The 8793-nt window shown below is 40.8% G+C and overlaps 1 non-coding gene across 1 annotated transcript; it reads right to left on the bottom strand.

Annotated features, from left to right (window-relative positions):
- Window positions 1-3121: 3121 nt before the first annotated feature.
- Window positions 3122-3239, bottom strand: LOC115067822. Its single transcript, XR_003847196.1, has one exon. It is a non-coding gene; the product is annotated as a small nucleolar RNA SNORA26 (small nucleolar RNA).
- Window positions 3240-8793: the final 5554 nt, after the last annotated feature.

Here is an 8793-nt window from a genome sequence, read left to right as displayed (position 1 = left end):
ACTTTTGCATAAACACTATCAACTGAGCTATATCCTCAGCCCTTAAATAAATTTTAATGAATGCAACATGATATTATGGGACATATAGATGATAAAATGTCTCCTACAGTGAAGCAAATTATCATGACCATTATCTTACACGGTTACTTATTTTTATTTGTTTTTGTGGGATGAGCAGCTGAAATCTACACAATCCATAGAAAGTCCAATATAGTATAACGTTATCAGCTCTATTCCTTACACTGTACGTTAGATCTCTGCACTTGCTCATCCTAAACATATTGTACTTTGTATCCTCTGACCTTACTCCTTACCCCAGCCCACCCCTGATGACTGTATAATTTTTCCATCTCTCTGTATTTGACCTTTTTCTATTATATTTCTTGATTTTATGTATATATATATATATGTATATGTGTGGAGTTCAGAGGACAACCTATAGAAGTTGGTTCTCTCCCTCCTATGTGGGTACCCAGAGATCAAACTCAGGTCTACAGGCTTGACAACAAGTACGTTTACTTGCTGAGCCATTTCATAGCTCCCTAACCATTTTTTTATCGAGCCCTTCAGGTTCTTCCAGGTTGTGGCAAATGTCAAGCCCCCCACCCTTTTTTAAGGCTGAAGTGTATATAATATGCAATATATTATATATACAATATATATAGATTATTATGTAGCTTTGCTATTGATTAATTTTGTTTGCTGACAAATTGTTTCCATATTTTGCTGTTGTGAATAATGTTACAAAGGATACAGGAGCACAGATATCCTTGTGAGGTAATGATTTCAATTCTTTTGGTTATATGCACAGAAGAGAGACTGCTTTACATCATAACTGACAGGTCAACATTTCCACCAATATGACTTTTCTCTAAACCCTTGCTAATGTTTATTATTTTTTGACTTCTTGATGCAACTTCTTGATTCTTGGTGACTCCTTAATGTGAGGTAGTAGGTCACAGCAATTTCAACATGACCTTCCTTCATGATCACTTTCTATATGCTTCTTGTCTTCTTTTCCCTCCACTTCCCCTTCCCTTCCCTCTTTTGATGTTGGGGGTCAAGCCTGTGGTTTTGTGCATGTGCTTTTCCCCAGATCTGCTCTTCACAGAGCCTCTCTTTAATGGATGGTAACCCTGTAGGAGGAAGCCGGTCTCTCAGGGGAGCTGAGGGAGGGCCTATCATTGTTTCCTAGGATTTGCACTTCATTCAAAGACTTTTGGCTTTGATTCTAAGAAAACAACCGGAACTTAAGTTGAGCCAAGCAAAATAGGCTACTACTTTGGAAGTGTGTGTGCTTAAAGTGTTGAAGACAGTGCTGTGGGGCAGGTAACAAAAAGACAAAGAGAGAGGAAGAAATTAGTTTACTTGAACCCCAGTTCCAATGTGTTCCTATAAAGTTCACTACTGCAAGAGAAAAAAACAGACTCATACATTACTCAAGAGTATGTCAGTCTCTTCTTGCCACTTTTTTTGTGGAAAGGAGAATGAAATTAGTTGCTTTATGCAACTGAGTGCTTATAGTTAATAGATATTATGAACAGTTGTTTTAAAAGTCCGTCATATGTAATTCTGAAAAAGCCTGAGGCAGTTGACACACTCAGAGGTAGTTCAAAGGCTTATATAATAAATGAAGCTGACCCTGGTAAACAAATTCTTGTGAACGGTTCCACACTAGGGATACTACTTTGTTTTCTATGCTAAACTGGGGGCTGGTTACTCTTGAACATTCCACTTAACCATACAGGGGCTGGCAGTGCTTTATGGCGGAACTGGAGAACTGCAAGCATAGAAAGGTGTCACCTTTGGGGCCTATGTGCCCTGGCTAGAATCATGGGGCTGTACCCTGGACAAAGTGTTATCTGTCTCAGAGCCTTAGACTCCGTATTTGTAAAATAGGGGATGATTATACCTGACCTCACCCATTAGAATTTTGTGGGTTTCATATGTGTAGAACACTTGGATCTGAACCTGGTATGCCATAAATACTAAGTAATTAGCAGCAATTGCTCCTTTAGTAGTCCTCCAAAATCCTTCCTTTGAAAATGCCTCAGTCTTCTTGATCTCTCGCTCCCTGATACGTATCAAAAGATACCGGAACGTGGATTATACATTTTCTCTCCATCCCCAGCCAACTTCAGTGTTCATGTGGATGACTTTCAACACCACAGCCTTCATTTTGGCCCCTCCCCCTGGTTACTCTTTACATCTTCTCTCTCTACCCTCTTACCCTGACTTCACTTTCTCTGGTGTCATTTTTCTGCTTTCCTCACTGCTCCAGTTAACTTGCCCTCCTGAGCTGTGAACAAAGTTCTCTACCTTTGTCTTTGTGGGTTTTGTTTCCTTCTGCATCCTGCTTTGGTTTAATACTACTTCCTGTATCTTTCAACTTCACCATCCACTCCTCTTTCCTTTCCTACAACATCAACATTTTTATTTTATTGTTCTTATTTCCACATGGAGTGGATCATTCAATCATGTACACTGAGGCTATTAACTCATGGGTGCTATCCTCATCTGAGCTCTCATGGGTATCTGGGAATCTCCATTTTGTCATGCCCCCCCCAACAGCTGCATTCCCTTGCAAACTTTGCATCCACGCACCAAGTTCTACTGAAACCATTTCCTCAATCCCTTGGAGTCTAAAGGCCCAGCTTCACTGACTCTCTACTTCTTGCTTAGTCTACTGGCCTCCTCCCCACCTCCAAAATACTCTCTTGTTGCCAAAGTGATATTCTTTTTTCGGGGGGTCTTTTTGAGACAGGGTCTCCCAGCAGCCCCAGCTGTCCTGGAACTCACTATGTAGACCAGGTTGACCTTGAACTCACAGAGATCCACCTGCCTCTGCCTTCCGAGTGCTGGGACTACAGGCGTGCGCCACCACGCCCAGCAAAAGTGATATTCTTTAAATAGCATCATGTGCAGCACACATTAATATCCTCAATACCGCACCCTGCTTTCTCAACAGGGTCTCATCCAACAGTTTGACTGGAGCCGTTTCTCACCAGGTCTCTTTTCACCTCTTTGAGTCCCTCCTAGAGTCCCAACCTGCATCCCATCCACCGTTACTTGTAATTCTTCACTTGTGCCTTATTCTTTCACAGCTTTTGTTTGTTTTTGTTTCTGATTTGCAGTGTGACTCCAAACAGGAGATGTACCGTCTCTTCTCTGGGTTTTATAGAGTTCCTTTACCCTCTGTGTTGGCCTCTTAAAGTACTGTGTCAACCTTAAAAGGGCACAGGAAAGGTCATCATGTCTTCTTTTATCTCATATTCTACATCCTTTGAACAGGATTCCCTTTCCCCCACTACCTGTCTGGATAATTCCTACTAGTCTTTTAGGGTTCTGTTCAGGGGCCACTTTCTGTCAGCTCTGGCATAAGACTTCCCTTCCCCTTCCCCTCAGAACCCATTGCCAGGCCACCAAGTGCCTCCCTTGGTTCTTCTGGAGTAAATCTGTATTTAAGTACTTAACAAATTAGTCAGCAACTGGCACCCAGGAAATGATTAGTGAGTTAATGAAAAGTTAGGACATCTCGTTTCAGTAAAATAACAGTGAAACCTGGGATGGAATTTTGTTTGTCCATATGGAATAAAGACTTCAAAAACACTGGAGGTAGTTCACAAGGACTCAGTACTATAGACTGACTGATGCTCAGGGCACCAGGTTTCCAAGCATCCCAAGCTGAGCAAGCTTCTGAAGGACTTGATTTATAACCACGTACCAAGAAACCGAGAGTGCGGCAGTGCACTAGCTGAGGCAGCCTTTGAGCTCCCCTTCTAAGGCAAAATGGCTATAGCAGCCCCAGTATCAAACCTTCATACATCAATACTTAGAGAAATTTGTTTCTCCCCATATTTCTTCATTAAAGAGACAACAACAACGGCAGCAAAAAATTGTTTTCTAAAAACCCACCCCCACTAATATTTCCCTCTAAGCTCATTGGCCAAGGCTAGGTCACAGTCCAAATTCCCAAACTGGTGACAGGCATGGGGAGTAGAGGCACCATTTAGCCTAGACTGAGGATATGTCTGAGTCAATTGAGAGTGTGGGTCATCAGGTCAAAGCTAGGACTCTGTCATCAAGGATGAGGAGGGAACTAGCTGTTGGGAAGGCAACTAGATGTCTCTGTTCATGTGAGTGTCACTGAGGAGCAAATGTGGAAATCAGGCTTCTCACAGTCGGATTCCCATTTCTGTCCTTTTTTAGCTGTGTGCCCTTGGCCAGTGTCCTTGTGCTCCATGAGATGGAATTATCGAAACCTAGTTTTTTTTTTTTTCTTTTGGTCTTTTTGAGACAGGGTCTCCCTGTAGCCCTAGCTGTCCTGGAACTCACTATGTAGACCAGGCTGGCCTCGAACTCACAGAGATCCACCTGCCTCTGCCTCCCAAGTGCTGGGATTAAAGGCATGTACCACCATGCCCAGCCGAAACCTTTTAAGATTGATGTGAGGATTAAATAATATCTGTAATGTTGGTAACCTACAATCGGCATTTATTCATTAACTTAGAAATATTTTTGGATACCTACTATATCTCTTATACAGTGAACAAGCTAATAGGATTCCCAAATCAATATCACTTATTAACAATAAATAGTTTTTTTTTTTTTAAGATGCTAAGAGTTGAACCCAAGCTCTCATGCATTCTAGGAATGTGCTCTTACACTGAGCTATATTCCCAGGCCTGGTTGTTCTTAATTTCCTGAATTTGCTACAGAATTCAAAACTACTTGGAATTGTTTGGTAATTATCTGTTAGAAAATATTGTTTTCGAAAACACCTATGGATTGTGAAATTTTATATACTGCATGAAGAATTAGAAACATTTTTTTTATTTTGGTCTAATCAAAGAACAAGGGTTCGCTCACTTATTGAAACAGTATATCCCACATGAAATGGGGAAGGAAAAAGTGGAAGGATTTGTCTTATCAGGAGATTATGTCTCTTCTGACCCCTACTGACCTAGGATACACACACCTAGGATACACACAACCACAGACATTATCAATTTAATCACTCTACTGCTTGCAACACAATGGGAAAATTATCTCATTGTTTTATTGAGATAAGTACTTCTCAGTGCTTTGATAAGGAAAATATACATGTACACATGCATATATTTTCTGGGTCCAGGTCAAGAAAGGGTCATGAAGGATTAAGGCCATATCCCCAAGTCACAAGAGGAGCACATGGCTTAGTGAGCTTTTTACATTATAAACAAGTAAGATAAGATTAACCTTTTGGTTTCAAGGTTAGGTAAAAGTCATCTGTCCAGAGTATGACCATATTGTAAAAGTCAATACCATAGGAAATACTTCACAATGTATGCAAAGATAAGGACTTTCTGAGTAGGGCTCTAGTCACTGAGGAAATGTCACCCCATGAAATTAAAAAGCTTTTACACAGGAAAAGAAATAGTTAATTTAGTGAAGAGACAGTCTACAGAATGAGAGAAAATCTTGGCTAGTTATGCATTTGACAGAGGATTAATATATAGAACTCAAAGAACTAAATAAGAAATCGAATAATCAGTTTAATAAATGTCCTAGTGAAATGAACAGACAGTTCTCAAATAATGAAATGCACGTGGTCATTAAACATATGAAAAAATGTTTGATCTTTCTAGCCATCAGGGAAATGCAAATTAAACTACACTGAGATTCTATTTAATTCTAGTCAAAATAATGATTAAGAAAACAAATAGTCTGTGACATCGTGTAACATGCCTTTAATCCCACCACGTCGGAGGCAGAGGCTGGCAGATCTCTGTGAGTAAAAGTAAGCCTGGACTATATCGAGAGTTCCAGGCCCCCAGAGTTGATAGGTATGGAGGAGAGAGCGAGTGGCACGGATGGATGAGGCACCGAGGCACAGATGGAATTCTCAGCAGGATACAGATTTATTTCGCACAGGGCACCTTTCCCTCGGGGAAGGGAAAGATGTCAGCGAAGGGACTCAGCGGGATACAGCTTTATTTTGCACGGGACACGTTTCCAAGGGAAGGGAAGGGAAGGGAAGGGAAGGGAAGGGAAAGATGTCAGGGAAAAAGATGTCAGGGAAGGGCAGGGAAAGATGTCAGGGAAAGATATTAGCCCACGGGTTGTGAGCTGGGACTTTATATATGGGAGCTTTAGGGTGTGGAAGGGGGGAATGTTTGGGGGAGAAATCAGGGAGGGGGAAGCAGAAAAAACAGATAGGATTAGGGTCTGGAAGTGTTTACTTTTTCTCTCTTAAGAGAAAAACAGCTTCTAAAATCTCTGGTTATCAGGTAGAATCTGCTTATCTTATCTTTGGAGGTCAAAGGAAAGGCAGGCTGCTTCTCAGCAGAGTTTGTTTCCTTCGACTCCAAAGGTCAAGGTGAGGTCCCTCTTGGGGAAGGGGGAAACTGCTGCTATTTGGAACCCTAACAAGAGTTATGTAGCTTTAGTTGTCAACTTGACACAACTGGAATGAAGGAACCTCAGTTGGGAAATTGTACTAAAAACAGCCTGAGCACAGGGCAGAGGGAGTAAGCCAGTCCAGTCCACTGAGTTTCTCTGTAGTCTCTGCTTTAGTTTCTGCCTCTAAGTAAGTTCCTGCCCGGAGTTCCTGCCCGGCTTCTCTCAATGATGAGCAGTAATTAGGATGTGTAAGCCAAATAAACTGTCTCTTCCCCAAGCTTTTTTAAATCAAGAATGTTTTATCACAGCAATAAAGAAAGAAACTAAAAGAAAACAAATAACAACAAATGCTGGTGAGGATGTGGACAGAGGGAACTCTTACATACTAGTAGTTGGAATGTAACTATTCCAATGACAATGGAGATTCCTTAAGAAGGTAATAATTGATCTATTGTGTGAACTAGCTATATCACTTTTGCACATGTATCTGAAGGACTCCAGTTCAACATATCACAGACACACTTGTACATCAATATTTTTTGCAGCACCATACACAACAACTAAGCTATGGAACCAACCAATTGTTCAATAACAGAGGAGCAGGTAAAGAAAATGTGGTACAGGTACACAATAGAATTTTTTCATAAAGAGTGAAGTTATCATTTGTAGGAAAATAGATGCAACTTGAGATAATTTTATTAACTGAATTAAGTCAGTCTTGGAAAGACAAGTATGTGTTTTCTCTCCTATGTGTTTTCCAGGTTTTGTACAGACACACAGACTAACATATGTATAGAAGACATTAGAATAGAAATGAAATTTACTAGGGGAACAGAAAGCACTAAAAAGAAAGAAAAAGGATGACCACAGGATGGGCAGGCAGGGTGAAGGGAACACCCGATCACAATACATGCTTTACGAAAATGTCTTCACGTGCAGTAGATATATACAGTGAGAGATTTTTACATTTAGAATTTTTAAAAATTGACCAAGGATAGGCATGGTCACATAAATCTGTAATCCCAGCACTTCAAATTCTGTGAGTCTGTGGCAGGATAGCCACAGTTCAAAAGTCCAGCCTTGGCTATCTAGTGAAGTAATCTCAAAAAAGCCAAAAAAGCAAACAAATAAAAAAAATCCAACTAAATAAGGCTGAGAAGGAGACACCTCACCAAGCAAGATATTCTGATAGCAGGGTTTGAGAAACAGTGGAGTAGTTAACAGCACTGGCTGCACTTGCAGAGGAATCCATTTCCATTTCCAGCACTCACATAGTAACAATCATCTCTCACTCTAGTTCCAGGGGATCCCCTGCCCACTTCTGTCCTCCACAGGCACTGCACACATGTGGTGGATGTACTTACATGCAGGCAAAACATTCATACACATAAATAAATTTAAAATAATTCAGATAGCAAATAAACACATGAAAAGATACTCCACATCAAATGCTATCAGGGAAATGTAAATTAAAACTGCAAAGATGGGGCTGAGGAGATGGCTTAGTCAGTAAAGTACTTGCCAAGCAAGTACAAGGACCTGAGTTTAGATCCCCAGCACCCATATAAAAAGGCAGGCACAGTGGCACACATCTGTAACCCCAGTGCTGGAGAGACAGAGATAGGCGGTTCTATGGGGTGTCCTGGCCTGCCAGCCTAGCTTAATTGGAGAGCTCCTTGATTCGGGGGAGACCCTGCCTCAAAAAAATAAGTGGAGAGTGATTGAGGAAGACATTCTCTGGCCTCCAAATGGATGTGCACTCTCACCTGCTCACACGTATGCACAGATAAATAAATAAATAAATAAATAAATAAATAATAAACAAATAAATAGCAGTAATGACACAGTACCATACACTTACCAGAATGTGCAAAACCCCCATACTGACAATATCAATTGCAGGTGAAGGGGTATAGCAAGAAGACATTTCCTTTGTTGCTGGTGGGAATGCTACAGGGTACAGACACTGTGGAAGAGTTTGGCAGTTTCTTCCAAAACTAAATGTACATGTACCACACAATTCAGTAATACTGTTACTTAGAATTTCCAAGTAGTTGAAAATGTCTCCACACAGATCATACACTTTAATGTCTGATGGCAGCTTTGTTCATATTGTCAACACTTGGAAGGTACCCAGATTTTCCTTCAGGAGGTAAGTGTATTCAGATAATAGATATTATCCAGCATGTGAAAGAAAAAAGCTATCAAGCCACGGAAAGACACGGAAAACCTTAAATATACATTAAGTGAAAAAGCCACTTCTGAATGAAGGGCTTCAGCTTGTGGCTCAAGATCTTCCTGGAAAAGAGCACTTTTGACCCATTAAACTGGGTGGAAAGGATGGAGCCAATTTGAACCATCCTGAATCCTAGAGCCAAGTCCTGCCAACTCACAAACTTAAGCAGAGCTGCC

This window comes from Nannospalax galili, unplaced genomic scaffold (genome assembly GCF_000622305.1).
Source record: "Nannospalax galili isolate Female #2095 unplaced genomic scaffold, S.galili_v1.0 scaffold305, whole genome shotgun sequence".
In the NCBI taxonomy this organism is placed as follows: Eukaryota; Metazoa; Chordata; class Mammalia; order Rodentia; family Spalacidae; genus Nannospalax; species Nannospalax galili.
The sequence above is the reverse complement of the archived record's forward strand: the minus strand, read 5'-3'. Positions and strand labels throughout refer to the sequence as shown.